The following is a 14,473-nucleotide window of genomic DNA, read 5'->3' as shown; positions in this document are numbered from 1 at the left end:
CATCCAGACTGGGCAACACAACTATTCATGGTAAGAATGAACACTGTCACCAAGACTATAAAATATTGCTGTTTATTGATCATTTTGAGCATGTCCATGGGGTGGCAAAGGGATATATTAGATAGCACTTTTGTCCTTGCAGTGCTGGGTCTCTGATGTGATTCCCAACCAGGGCACTATATGCACAGTGTTTGTATGTTCTCCCCATGTCTGGATGGGTTTCCTCCCACCTCCCAAAAACATACAGCTAAGTTAAGTGGCTTCATCCAGAAATTGGTTCTCGACTACGATGGACACGACTAAGATTTTGCGCCCCTCTAAAAGACAGTTAGTAACACAACTATATACACTGTAAAGGCACCGTGGAAGATGTCAGCACTATATAAATAATATGTCATTTTAGAAGTGCGAGTTTGTCGATTGACACAGTCTTGTTTATTCACCACAGTTATACTAAGAGCAATGAAAATCTGCAAGAAAAAAATTAACACTTTATGGTGAATTTTAGAAGGTGTGAAGTTTACTGTCCTTGGTTCAGCCAAGGAACTTTAAGACATTTAAAATACATTATATTGACTGGAAAGTACTAACGTCATTTGACACCTTGCATCTGTATGAATCCCCTGCATTAAAGCTATGAAAGCTCACAGAATACACCAGGATATTGGTGAGAATGATCATTAGCGATAGATCAGATAAAGGAGAGCGGATATAATAGGTGAGCTGAGATGGAGCAGGAGTGACAGGAGGGATGGGGGGTGGGAGCAATCACTGATGGTGGGTAAATGGAAGGTGAAGTAATGATGGAACAGATGAAAGGGATGAATAAGTCAGGTATGGTGTGGGTGGGGGGAAGTCAGACAGTGAAGGTAGCAAAACAAGTTAATGGTAAGATGTACAAAAATGATGGGGGTGAGAGATACATGCACGTCAGAGGGAGCATAACGTGCCATGCAATGGGAATTACACTAGCGGAGGAGGTAACTTAGATCGCAAAGAGCAAGCTGTCCAGGGGGAACCTTTTGTTCAGACCTTTCACATTAAAAGAAGAAAGCACCAGGTACCAAGGAGAGGTAATCGATTATTGGCAAGTAATCAAAATATTATAAAGGACTAGAAAGAATCACCCAAAAGTGGCACATCAACACTAGTGTTGGGCGAACAGTGTTCGCCACTGTTCGGGTTCTGCAGAACATCACCCTGTTCGGGTGATGTTCGAGTTCGGCCGAACACCTGGTGGTGTTCGGCCAAACTGTTCGGGTTCGCCCGAACTGCTGAATGCCCGGCCGAACAGGGCCCCTGTTCGGCCGAATACGGCCCCCCTATGGGGTCGCAGGCATAAGGGGGGAGCATGCCCTGATCGCGGGGGGGGGGGTCGGAAATTCCCCCCACCCCCTCCGCTAGCGCTCACCCCTCTGCCTGCTTCCCCATACAAAAGTTTGACGAAAGTAAAATAGTACCGGTGGTGGTGGCTGGCTGCTGCAGTGGCTGGCTGGCACTATGAAGTGACTGAGGAGGAGGAGTCGGAGTAGGACGCATTGAGGGAGGCCGGGCAGCGGGTGGTTCAGCGGTAGTACCCTTGTGGTACTTCCGCCCTTTCTCTGACCTCACGTCCTCTGCGTGATGACGCATACGAGGGTACGCGTGACTAGTGTTGGGCGAACAGTGTTCGCCACTGTTCGGGTTCTGCAGAACATCACCCTGTTCGGGTGATGTTCGAGTTCGGCCGAACACCTAATGGTGTTCGGCCAAACTGTTCGGCCATATGGCCGAACTAAGAGCGCATGGCCGAACGTTACCCGAACGTTCGGCTAGCGCTGTGATTGGCCGAACGGGTCACGTGGTTCGGACCCGAACGCGCTCTGATTGGCCGAACGGGTCACGTGGTTCGGGTAAATAAATACCCGATCCACGTCATTTCTCCGCCATTTGTCTGTGGATTTAGCTTTGGGTAGGCAGGCAGGGTAGTTCTCTCTCCAGCCAGGCTAGCCAGGGTCCCCCGGTCATTGTGTCGCTGCTGGGAATAGTAGTACACCGCTCACCCACACTATATAGCATTGTGTTTACTGCCACTCAGTGTCTCTCTGCTGGGAACAGTAGTACACCGCTCACCCTGTATAGCATTGTGCTCTGTGTCGCTGCTGGGAATAGTAGTACACCGCTCACCCACACTATATAGCATTGTGTTTACTGCCACTCTGTGTGTCTGCTGGGAACAGTAGTACACCGCTCACCCTGTATAGCATTGTGCTCTGTGTCGCTGCTGGGAATAGTAGTACACCGCTCACCCACACTATATAGCATTGTGTTTACTGCCACTCTGTGTCTCTCTGCTGGGAACAGTAGTACACCGCTCACCCTGTATAGCATTGTGCTCTGTGTCGCTGCTGGGAATAGTAGTACACCGCTCACCCACACTATATAGCATTGTGTTTACTGCCACTCTGTGTGTCTGCTGGGGACAGTAGTACACCGCTCATCCTGTATAGCATTGTGCTCTGTGTCGCTGCTGGGAATAGTAGTACACCGCTCACCCACACTATATAGCATTGTGTTTACTGCCACTCTGTGTGTCTGCTGGGAACAGTAGTACACCGCTCACCCTGTATAGCATTGTGCTCTGTGTCGCTGCTTGGAATAGTAGTACACCGCTCACCCACACTATATAGCATTTTGTTTACTGCCACTCTGTGTCTCTGCTGGGAACAGTAGTACACCGCTCACCCTGTATAGCATTGTGCTCTGTGTCGCTGCTGGGAATAGTAGTACACCGCTCACCCACCACTGTATAGCATTGTGCTCTGTGTCGCTGCTGGGAATAGTAGTACACCACTCACCCGCCACTGTATAGCATTTCTGTACTGCCACTGTACTGCTGCCAGTCAGCGTGTACTTTTACGGATAAGTGAAATGAAGAAGAAATCCTGTGAAAGAGGGAGGGGCAAGGGAAGAGGTGTTCCCCCTGACGGTTCACGTACAGGCCACAGTGGAGCACCGAAGAAAACCCACTCAATACCGCCCATGTTGTCCAGGAAATCAACCCTCACAAATCCAAAAGAACAGGACCAGATAATTAATTTGATGACCTCTCAAGCATCCAGCAGTGGGTTAAGCAGCACCAGCACATCATGCACGAGGTCCGAGTCCTCAGCCAGTTACAAGGAGCCAGTGGGCACAAAGCTGACACAACCGGCAGCGACACCACGCACACAACTGCCAAATAACCAGTCCGAAGAATTTCCTCAGGACACAATGGGGTATTCGCAGGAGCTATTCCCAGCCCAACAAACTTCCACCTTTCAAAGGTCAATGGAACAGCCAGAAATTTTGTGCCCGGATTCACAACCATTGACTGTGGGAAATGCACCGCGCACTGAAATGCAAGGCGAGTCCGAGGAGGACTCGGAAACCCAAATCCCAGAGCAAGTTGGGCAGGAGGGGTTTCAATTGCAGGAGGTTGGCCGAGAAGATCTTGAAGACGGCGTTGGAGTGTGCTGCGCAGAGGTTGTTGTGGGGAGCTCTGCTCCACGGCGGCGGCCCACAATCACATATGACGAGTTTGAGGAGATGGAAGAGGAGGAGGGTATGGACAATGTTGACAGAGACCCAGATTTTGTATGTGAAGGAGAACATCGCCGTCGTAGCAGCACAGATGAGTCTGTTGAAGAACCCACTGCTGCAAGAGTTCGCCTTGTGCCACAAGGTAGGCGGCGCGAAATTTCAGGCACCACAAGCGTGGAAGTTCAAGTGAGATGCAAAAGAGGCGCAAACAGAAATCGCCAGCAAGGGAGGTGCTCCAAAGTCTGGCCTTTCTTTGAAGACTGCAGTGAGGATGGTACCATGGTGATTTGCAAGGTGTGCAAGACCCGCCTGAGCAGGGGGAAACATATTAACAACCTCTCCACCACCAGCATGACCCGCCACATGGTATCCAAACATCCCACTCTGTGGCCGCCAGGACAGGGTACCAGCAGCAACACTGCCTCCCTTGGGGTCACCAGACTCACCACCAGACCCTCCTCAGCAGCAGCAGTAGCCCAGCCATTGCGTGGTTCACAACAACATTCACAAACATCAGACGACGCTGACACTGTCACTTTCCGGAATAGTGCTCTTGAGGTCTCCCAGTCATCAAACACAACAACCAACAGCCGTTCAGTGTGCAGCCCTACGGTTCAGTTGTCTGTCTCGGAGATGCTTGAGCGCAAGAGGAAATTGCCAGCAAATGACCCCCGGGCCGTGGCACTAACAGCCAGCATAGCCAAGCTTCTGGCCTGCGAAGTGCTGCCATATTGAGTGGTGGAGACAAACAGCTTCAAGGGCATGATGTCAGTGGCCATCCCACGTTACGTGGTTCCCAGCCGCTACCACTTTGCGCGCTCTGCAGTGCTTGAGTTGCATGAGCACGTGGTCAGCAAAATAACCCGAAGCTTGAAGAATGCCGTTGCCTGCAAGGTTCACCTCACCACTGACACCTGGACGAGTGCGTTCGGCCAGGGTCGATACATCTCCCTTACCGCGCACTGGGTGAATCTTGTGGAGCCTGGCAGCGATTCCTCACCTGCTACGGCGCGGGTGTTGCCCATGCCGCAAACAGCTGCACCGCCGTCCCTCCCACTGGATAACAACAGCAGCACCTACCTCTCTGACTCCTTCTCCTCCAACGCATCTCAAAGCTGTACCTCATCCGGAAACGCTAATCCAGCAGCAGTAGGATCGTGGAAGCAGTGCAGCACAGCTGTTGGCATGCGTCAGCAAGCGTTGCTGAAGCTGATCTGCCTTGGGGATAAGCAGCACACAGGGGAGGAAATTTGGAGGGGAATAAAGGAACAGACGGATTTGTGGCTGGCACCGCTGGACCTGAAACCGGGCATGGTTGTGTGTGATAATGGGAGTAATCTCATTCGCGCTTTAAGGTTCGCTAAGCTGACACACATCCCTTGCCTGGCGCACGTGATGAACCTAGTAGTTCAGCGGTTCCTGAGGACATACCCAGGCGTGGCCGATCTTCTGTTGAAGGTGCAATGAGTGGCCAAACATTGCAGAAATTCCAGTACTGCTTCGGGGGCACTCGCCAAGATGCAGGAGCGCTTCAATCTCCCCCACCATCGCTTGCTGTGTGATGTCCCTACGCGCTGGAATTCTACGCTGCACATGCTAGCCCGCTTTTGCGAGCAGAAGAGTGCAGTGGTCCAGTACATGATGGCACAGTACCGAGGCGCATCTGGACAGCTGCCAAGGTTCTGTGGATCCGATTGGGCCAACATGTTGGACCTCTGCCAAGTCCTCCAAAATTTTGAGCAATCCACGTTGCTTGTGAGCAGTGACAACTCTTCAGTCAGTATTACCATACCACTGCTGTGTTTACTGAAGAAGTCAATGTTGAAAATCAAGGAAACAGCTGTCATGATGCAACTGGGGGAATCTGAAGGAGAAAACGATCAGCGTGATGGTACCAACATCAGGCCATCCGCCTCAGGAAACGCTGGCCCCAGCAGCTATGATGAAGAAGAGGAGGAGGAACAGCTGGAGTTAGAGCAGGAATTTCATGCCACCACTGATAAGGGGCCAGAGCGGTGCACGTTGGACTTCCACAATTCAGCACGAATGGTCAGCAGAAGCAGACCAGGAAGAAGGTAACGACTATGATGCATCACAACAACTATCACAACGCTCACAAGAGGATGATGAGGATTCTGGCAGGACTCTGGCACACATGGCTCAATTCATGCTAGACTGCATTGAACGTGACCCACGCATTGTGCGCATTCTGGACAACACCAATTACTGGGTTTATACCCTTCTGGATCCAAGGTACAAACACAATGTTCCAAAACTGCTTGAAGAAAGAGTCAGACAGGTCAAAATGGAAGAATACCAGCAGGCCCTTGTGGAGACTTTAGAGAGGAGATTGACATCCTCCCCCTCCTCTAGCCAGTTGTACGCTGACAGACTGACTTCCGCAAACCCAGGACGACCAGGAGGGCAGCAAACAACACAAGCCGCAGCTAGTGCCCAAAAGGGAATGGTATCGGCAGTGTGCTTGGAGTGGGAACATTTTCTGACACCCATGCAGCAGCCCACAGAACAGCAAGCGTGCAGATCCACCTCCAACACCGATCGCCTGGAGAAGATGGTCAAGGACTACATGTCAGATGGCGTAGCTGTGTTGAACAATCCATCTGCACCCTTCAACTATTGGGTATCGAAGCTAGACACCTGGCACGAACTGGCAATGTACGCAATAGAGGTGCTGGCTTGCCCGGCAGCCAGCGTTATGTCGTAACGCTGTTTCAGTGCTGCCGGAGGCATCGTCACAGATCGGCGTATCCGCCTCTCCACAGAAAATGCAGACCGTCTGACTCAAATTAAAATGAATCAATCCTGGATTGGAAACGACTATGCAACACTCCTGGACCCCAACCAAGTAACATGAACAATGACCATCTGTGATGGGTTAGCGTTTCCGGTCCCTGTTTATTGAACCTCTTATCTGTATTACATTTATGACTGCATGGCGGCAAAAAGCATGCTATCCGCACGCTTCTTGTCCTCATGCAAGGCCTGGGTTGTTGTGTCTGAAAGCGTGGCCTTCTCCTCCTGCGCCTCCTCCTGTTCCATCACGTGTGCTGCTGCTGGGTTAGCGTTGCCGGTCCCTGTTTATGGAACCTCTTATCTTTATTACATTTATGACTGTATGGCGGCAAAAAGCATGCTATCCACACGCTTCTTGTCCTCATGCAAGGCCTGGGTTGTTGTGTTTGAAAGCGGGGCCTTCTCCTCCTGCGACTCCTCCTGTTCCATCACGTGTGCTGCTGCTGGGTTAGCGTTGCCGGTCCCTGTTTATGGAACCTCTTATCTTTATTACATTTATGACTGCATGGCGGCAAAAAGCATGCTATCCACACGCTTCTTGTCCTCATGCAAGGCCTGGGTTGTTGTGTCTGAAAGCGTGGCCTTCTCCTCCTGCGCCTCCTCCTGTTCCATCACGTGTGCTGCTGCTGGGTTAGCGTTGCCGGTCCCTGTTTATGGAACCTCTTATCTTTATTACATTTATGACTGCATGGCGGCAAAAAGCATACTATCCGCACGCTTTTTGTCCTCATGCAAGGCCTGGGTTGTTGTGTCTGAAAGCGTGGCCTTCTCCTGCTGCGCCTCCTCCTGTTCCATCACGTGTGCTGCTGCTGGGTTAGCGTTGCCGGTCCCTGTTTATGGAACCTCTTATCTTTATTACATTTATGACTGCATGGCGGCAAAAAGCATGCTATCCGCACGCTTCTTGTCCTCATGCAAGGCCTGGGTTGTTGTGTCTCAAAGCGTGGCCTTCTCCTCCTGTGCCTCCTCCTGTTCCATCACGTGTGCTGCTGCTGGGTTAGCTTTGCCGGTCCCTGTTTATGGAACCTCTTATCTTTATTACATTTATGACTGCATGGCAGCAAAAAGCATTCTATCCGCACGCTTCTTCTTGTCCTCATGCAAGGCCTGGGTTGTTGTGTCTCAAAGCGTGGCCTTCTCCTCCTGCGCCTCCTCCTGTTCCATCACATGTGCTGCTGCTGGGTTAGCGTTGCCGGTCCCTGTTTATGGAACCTCTTATCTTTATTACATTTATGACTGCATGGCGGCAAAAAGCATGCTATCCGCACGCTTCTTCTTGTCCTCATGCAAGGCCTGGGTTGTTGTGTCTCAAAGCGTGGCCTTCTCCTCCTGCACCTCCTCCTGTTCCATCACGTGTGCTGTTGCTGGGTTAGCGTTGCCGGTCCCTGTTTATGGAACCTCTTATCTTTATTACATTTATAACTGCATGGCGGCAAAAAGCATTCTATCCGCACGCTTCTTGTCCTCATGCAAGGCCTGGGTTGTTGTGTCTGAAAGCGTGGCCTTCTCCTCCTGCGCCTCCTCCTGTTCCATCACGTGTGCTGCTGCTGGGTTAGCGTTGCCGGTCCCTGTTTATGGAACCTCTTATCTTTATTACATTTATGACTGCATGGCGGCAAAAAGCATGCTATCCGCACGCTTCTTCTTGTCCTCATGCAAGGCCTGGGTTGTTGTGTCTCAAAGCGTGGCCTTCTCCTCCTGCGCCTCCTCCTGTTCCATCACGTGTGCTGTTGCTGGGTTAGCGTTGCCGGTCCCTGTTTATGGAACCTCTTATCTTTATTACATTTATGACTGCATGGCGGCAAAAAGCATGCTATCCACACGCTTCTTGTCCTCATGCAAGGCCTGGGTTGTTGTGTCTGAAAGCGTGGCCTTCTCCTCCTGCGCCTCCTCCTGTTCCATCACGTGTGCTGCTGCTGGGTTAGCGTTGCCGGTCCCTGTTTATGGAACCTCTTATCTTTATTACATTTATGACTGCATGGCGGCAAAAAGCATACTATCCGCACGCTTTTTGTCCTCATGCAAGGCCTGGGTTGTTGTGTCTGAAAGCGTGGCCTTCTCCTGCTGCGCCTCCTCCTGTTCCATCACGTGTGCTGCTGCTGAGTTAGCGTTGCCGGTCCCTGTTTATGGAACCTCTTATCTTTATTACATTTATGACTGCATGGCGGCAAAAAGCATGCTATCCGCACGCTTCTTGTCCTCATGCAAGGCCTGGGTTGTTGTGTCTCAAAGCGTGGCCTACTCCTCCTGTGCCTCCTCCTGTTCCATCACGTGTGCTGCTGCTGGGTTAGCGTTGCCGGTCCCTGTTTATGGAACCTCTTATCTTTATTACATTTATGACTGCATGGCGGCAAAAAGCATTCTATCCGCACGCTTCTTCTTGTCCTCATGCAAGGCCTGGGTTGTTGTGTCTCAAAGCGTGGCCTTCTCCTCCTGCGCCTCCTCCTGTTCCATCACATGTGCTGCTGCTGGGTTAGCGTTGCCGGTCCCTGTTTATGGAACCTCTTATCTTTATTACATTTATGACTGCATGGCGGCAAAAAGCATGCTATCCGCACGCTTCTTCTTGTCCTCATGCAAGGCCTGGGTTGTTGTGTCTCAAAGCGTGGCCTTCTCCTCCTGCACCTCCTCCTGTTCCATCACGTGTGCTGTTGCTGGGTTAGCGTTGCCGGTCCCTGTTTATGGAACCTCTTATCTTTATTACATTTATGACTGCATGGCGGCAAAATGCATGCTACCTGTGCAAAGAAAACAGACATTTCCCGCATTTAAAAGACTGTTTTCCCTTTGAACCTTTAAAATCGATTTTCTCAAAAACTATAAGCTCTTTTTGCTAACTTTTTTTTCCTCTTGTACCCACTCCCAAGGTGCACATACTCTGTAAATTTGGGGTATGTAGCATGTAAGGAGGCTTTACAAAGCACGAAAGTTCGGGTCCCCATTGACTTCCATTATGTTCGGAGTTCGGCGCGAACACCCGAACGTCGCGGCCATGTTCGGCGAACGTTCGCGAACCCGAACATCCAGGTGTTCGCCCAACACTAACAGGGACACAGGAGGGCATAGACCACAAACTCAGTTCTACAAGTTATGAAACCTTTAATTTGGAAGTTAATGTCTCCAAACGTACATTTTTAGTTTTATTAACATGGTCACACATGGGACAATGCCCACATGGATAACATCCCTGAACTTTTTTTGCTCTCAACCATGATTAGGTCTGAGGTTTAACAATCTCACTCCTAGTAACCAGTGATCCCAAGGTAGGACCTCTTCTGTATGCCATAATGGGTGGTCGTTGGATCTTAGGTCCAAAGCCACCATCCTGCTCCAAGATATACCAATTTTTGGCTATGATCTCTTTGACTCCATTGGCCATAGGTGAACATAACAAACCTATCTTCCTGCTCTACCATCTCTTCTCTAAGTAGCTCCCCTCTATCCATTGAGCTAGCTCTCTCCAGAGCCACTTCAAGATCCTGTACCCCATAACCTCTTTCAATAAATCTATTCCTCATCTCATCTGCCTGGATCTCAAAATCTGAATCCCGAGAGTTATTTCTCCTAAGCCTAAGAAATTGACTATAGGGTATTGTTGATTTGACATGGGGGGTGGTAGCTGTCATGATGGAGAACTGAGTTGGTGGCCGTATCCTTCCTATGTCCCTTGGAAATTAATGCACCATTGTGAACCTCCAGGGTGAGGTCGAGAAAATTGACCCTGTCTTCACCCCATTCTCCCGTAAATAACATATTCCTGTCATTTTTTTCCAAATACTCCATGAAGGAACTGAAACGGTCCCTGGTGGAACCCCAAATGACCAACACATCGTCCACATACCTGGACCACACCCTCAGATCACATCTAAAGGGATTGCTGTTCCCATAGATGTATTCCTCCTCCCACTTGGCCAAAAAAATATTGGCAAAGGTTAGGGCCACAGATGTCCCTGTAGCTGTTCCGGATATTTGTGGATACCAGACGTCACCAAATCTAAATGCATTATGTTCCAATACGAATCTCAGACAATCTGCCAAGAATTCGCTTTCGGGTTGCTCCACTAACTTAATGGTATGTAGCATTTCAAGAACAGCCCTCACTCCTATCTCTTGCGGTATCCTATTATACAGGTTTACCACATCAATGGTTGTAAGGCTTTCACCGTCTTGCCACCTAAATTGATCAACCATTTTAAGGACATGTGTTGTGTCTTTCGGATACGATGAAACAAAGAACAACAGAGGTCTAAGGGCATGGTCCAGGTACCTTCAGAGGGGCTCAGTCACTGAACTCCTCCTGGAGACAATGGGCCGGGCTGGGGGATCCACCAAGGACTTATGGACTTTCGGTAGGAAGTAAATAACTGGCCTCCTTGGAAATTTGGGGAACAAATCTTCCCCCAACTTTTGATCCAGGAAGCCAGACATTACCCCCTCAACTTTTTTTGGAAAGTTGAGAAATATGGGAAATAAAATAGGAAAAAGGAGAGAGAGAGAACACACAATAGTGATGGTAGGAAAGATTAAATAGCAGATGTAAGGGGGCATAAGGGAAGTGAGAAAAGCAAAAGAGGGTGGTGGGGTGGTAGGATAGTTAGGCGGGACGGTAGGATAAGTTAGGGGAGTGGACCATGTGTGCAGGTAGGCCACGTGAATGGGAGGAACAACACATAAGATGTTAGCAGAAAAAATGGCTCACCCTGCTGTGGCAGATTTCCTGGTGGCATTAAATACTACTCCCCTTCTGAAGCTGTTGTTCTGTGGGGTTAGATGTAATTCTATTGCTGGTGGAAGAATTACGGTGTTTTTTTTTTCATAATTTTGGCACTGTCTTTTGCAGCCGCCTAAATTACTTACTGAGCACAGCTACAGCCGCAATTCACATTACAGCCTATTGGGGCACCCAAATCTTGGTGGCCATGCGTCGCACCAAATTACCTGTTATGGGACAGTCAGGAAGAAGCAAATATTTCCTCTATGTACCTGGGATAAATCTCCTTTACTGTTCTCTCTTGTCTCCTGACCTAGACAACCCATCACTGCTCTTTCTTACCATTAGCTCATGATCCCTGGAGAACGCATTATACACATGAGGCTGTTTGGAGAAGGATGTGGGGGTGGGAGTAGAATGAAGTTTAGTACATATTATCCAATCATTCTTTACTGCTTGTAGGAATCATCTCCTGTTTCCCTGGAAACTGTACATGATGAAAGCTGCTGTGTTTCCATAAACATAAGCTTTGGGGAAGTACAGGGATAGTGAGCTGTACCCCATGCTTCTTTTTCCATAAGCTAAGAACCATGTCTCCAGTGTAGATGGGATGCACATAGTGCACATTGAGTGGGTGGGGATTGTACAAAGGAGTAAAAGGAGAGCACAAAGGCAAGATGTGTCTTAAGTATGGGACATATGCTGTGTCAAGGCAGGCAGGGATATATTTCTATGAGTAGTAGAATGGGATAGGTGTCCTCCCAGCAACTTAAAATTGCCTTACAGGTGTAGCAAGTAAGATCACCATATACAGAAAAAGGACAATAAAAAAGGGCTTGACGCTTTTACAAAGTAGCTCCAGTGCCTAATAAAGCAGGTTTTATGGATTTGCATATTCCCTCAGTATTAGTGATCAGGTTTATTAATTTAATATACATAGTAGTGGCCTTGCTCATGGAACATTTAAACATATGGGCCATATAGAATTAACTTTTTCTCCTGATTTTTCTCCTAGGTGATATTTTTCAACTTAATAAAAATGCATTTGAAACTGCCAGCAAGTACAATAATACTCAAAACAAATTTGATAGTACTTTTTCATCTACTTTTTGGTACTTTTTCAGTTGCAAAGTGCTGAAAAGATGTTTTAAGAAGAAGTTGAAAAATCTTCTCCTAGGAAAAAACTGAGGGAAAATGTTAATTGCGTATGGGCCATAGGCCCCTTTTCCCCCCTTTCTCCTGAGTTTTCTCCTAGGTGATATTTTCACAACTTGTAAATAAAATGCCTTTCACACCACCAACAAGCAAACAAATACTCACAATAATTTTGACAGTACTTTTTCACCTATGTTTTGGTACTTTTGGTATTGAAAAGTTCTAAAAAATTAATTTAAATTTAGAATGAAAAATTATTTCCTAGGAGAAAACTCAGGAGAAAAAATGAATTGCATATGGCGCATGGACCCTTATTCAATTCACTTTTTCTCCTAAGTTTTCTCCCATGTGATCACTTTTCATCTTATGTTCAAAATAACGTTTCAGAACTTTGCAATTGAAAAAGTACCAAAAAGTAGAAGAGAAAGTATTGCCAAAATTATTTTCTTGCTTGCTGGAGGCTTTAAAGGCATTTAATTGATAAGTTGTGAACTTATTACCCAGGAGAATGCTTAGGAGGAAAAGTGAATTGAGTAAGGGCCCGGGGCCCATATGCAATTCACTTTTCTCCTAAATTTTTCTAAGGAGAAAAAGTGAATTGCATGTGGGCCTTGGAAATTTAAAGGGACTCTGAGCAGTAACTAAATCTGAACTTACCTGGGTCGGGAGGTCCCTCGGCATCCTTCTGGGTCTTCTCCCAGGCCCTGCTCAGAAATGGCTCCCAGCGACACTGGGCCCGAGTGTCGGGCTCCTTCTTCCTGAAAGATGACATCAGTCATCACCACGCCGAACGCCTCGCGTCCTCACGGCGGCCGGCGTGGCAGTACTGCACATGCGCGATTAAATGCCATTTCTAAGCAGGGCCATGGAGAAGAGCCAGAAGGATGCCAAGGGACCTCCCAACCTATGGGGGGCTGGAGAAAGCCCCAGGTAAATTCAGATTTTGATTTTAGTTACTGCACGGAGTCCCTTTAAAGTCAACTTCACATGAAAGTCTCTCCATCCTGTACATGTGTAGGGGTTTGTGGATAACTTGAGGTGAAAGTGTAATGGCTGCTGTTCACACTGCAAGTGGTAGATAGTTGCTGGGCAAATGTTCTGCACAGTAGCCCTGCAACTGATTAAGTAGCTCTTCTGAACTAGACACTAATGGTTTACTTTAACATCACCCTGCATCCTCATTTAACTTCTGCTTTTCATTATAACAGGGCGAGAGAGATTCTTTTATACAGATGCAATGACATACTTTATGAAGTGTGTCATGCAATGGATTGTAAGAAACATCACAGACAGATAGAGCTCTTTGTTTCAGCCTCAACTGATCATATTCAGGTGAAAATGTCATCCCCAGTACTGTACTTACTCTGCATCATCTGATGTAAACATATCATGGGATGTACACTGAATGGCGAAAGAGCAGGGAATACCTCACATGTCATCAATAAACCGTACTGTGCTCATTTAGCACATTTCTGCGTTGTTGCTTGAAGGTTTCCTCTCTAAAGTAGTGTGATATGAAGTGAAGGTTTTTTTTATTAAATATACTCTATAGTATCACATGATCTGGCAGTGGGAAAGGTGACATCCAGCTACCTGCTAAAGATTATTATGATACCCTCTAACCTTTTGGGGTTAAGGAATAAAGAAATCTTCAAGACACACCTCTGCCACACCTCTAACACAAAGAATCCATAAGCAAAATATGTAGTTCAAACCACACTTCTCCTTTCTGTTGCAGTTAGCTTTCCTTCATATTAAAATTAAAAAATAAGACATTTATCAATTTAAACGATGAGGACAAAGTTCAGAGTCAATTAAACCAATTTCTTAGTATAAAAAAAAAAAAAAAAAAAAAAGATCTAAACAGTGTGTAGAGCTGTGAATTAGTCCTAATAGATGGACCAACAAACAGCAAAGGTTCAGTGGGATCTAGTTTGATTTATATATGTGTGTGTACTTTTTTTTGCATCTTCCTGTTGTGTGAAGACTGCTTATTTTCATTACCAAGAATAAATATATGCATAAATCCTTTAGCAAATATGTTAAATGCACAGCAAATGCATTGAAAGCGTAAAGCGGAATCTTTTACTTCTACTGCAAAATACAACGTATACATTAAATTGTTCTAAGGCTTTGTTATAGGTGCAGCAAACCTTGTAAACAGTGCTATATTTTCAACAGTTTCTCCAGATTCAGAAGTTAATAGAGCAGGAAATATATCCAATATTCAGG

At 47.4% G+C, this 14,473-nt stretch overlaps 1 protein-coding gene across 2 annotated transcripts in view; it reads right to left on the bottom strand.

Moving 5' to 3' along the window:
- The window catches only part of ENTREP2 (endosomal transmembrane epsin interactor 2), a 978,998-nt gene that overhangs the window by 405,037 nt on the left and 559,488 nt on the right, over window positions 1-14,473 (bottom strand). The gene's annotated exons all lie outside the window — the stretch shown is intronic.

The sequence above is a fragment of the Hyperolius riggenbachi genome, chromosome 3, assembly GCF_040937935.1.
Source record: "Hyperolius riggenbachi isolate aHypRig1 chromosome 3, aHypRig1.pri, whole genome shotgun sequence".
Lineage (NCBI taxonomy): Eukaryota > Metazoa > Chordata > Amphibia > Anura > Hyperoliidae > Hyperolius > Hyperolius riggenbachi.
The sequence above is the reverse complement of the archived record's forward strand: the minus strand, read 5'-3'. Positions and strand labels throughout refer to the sequence as shown.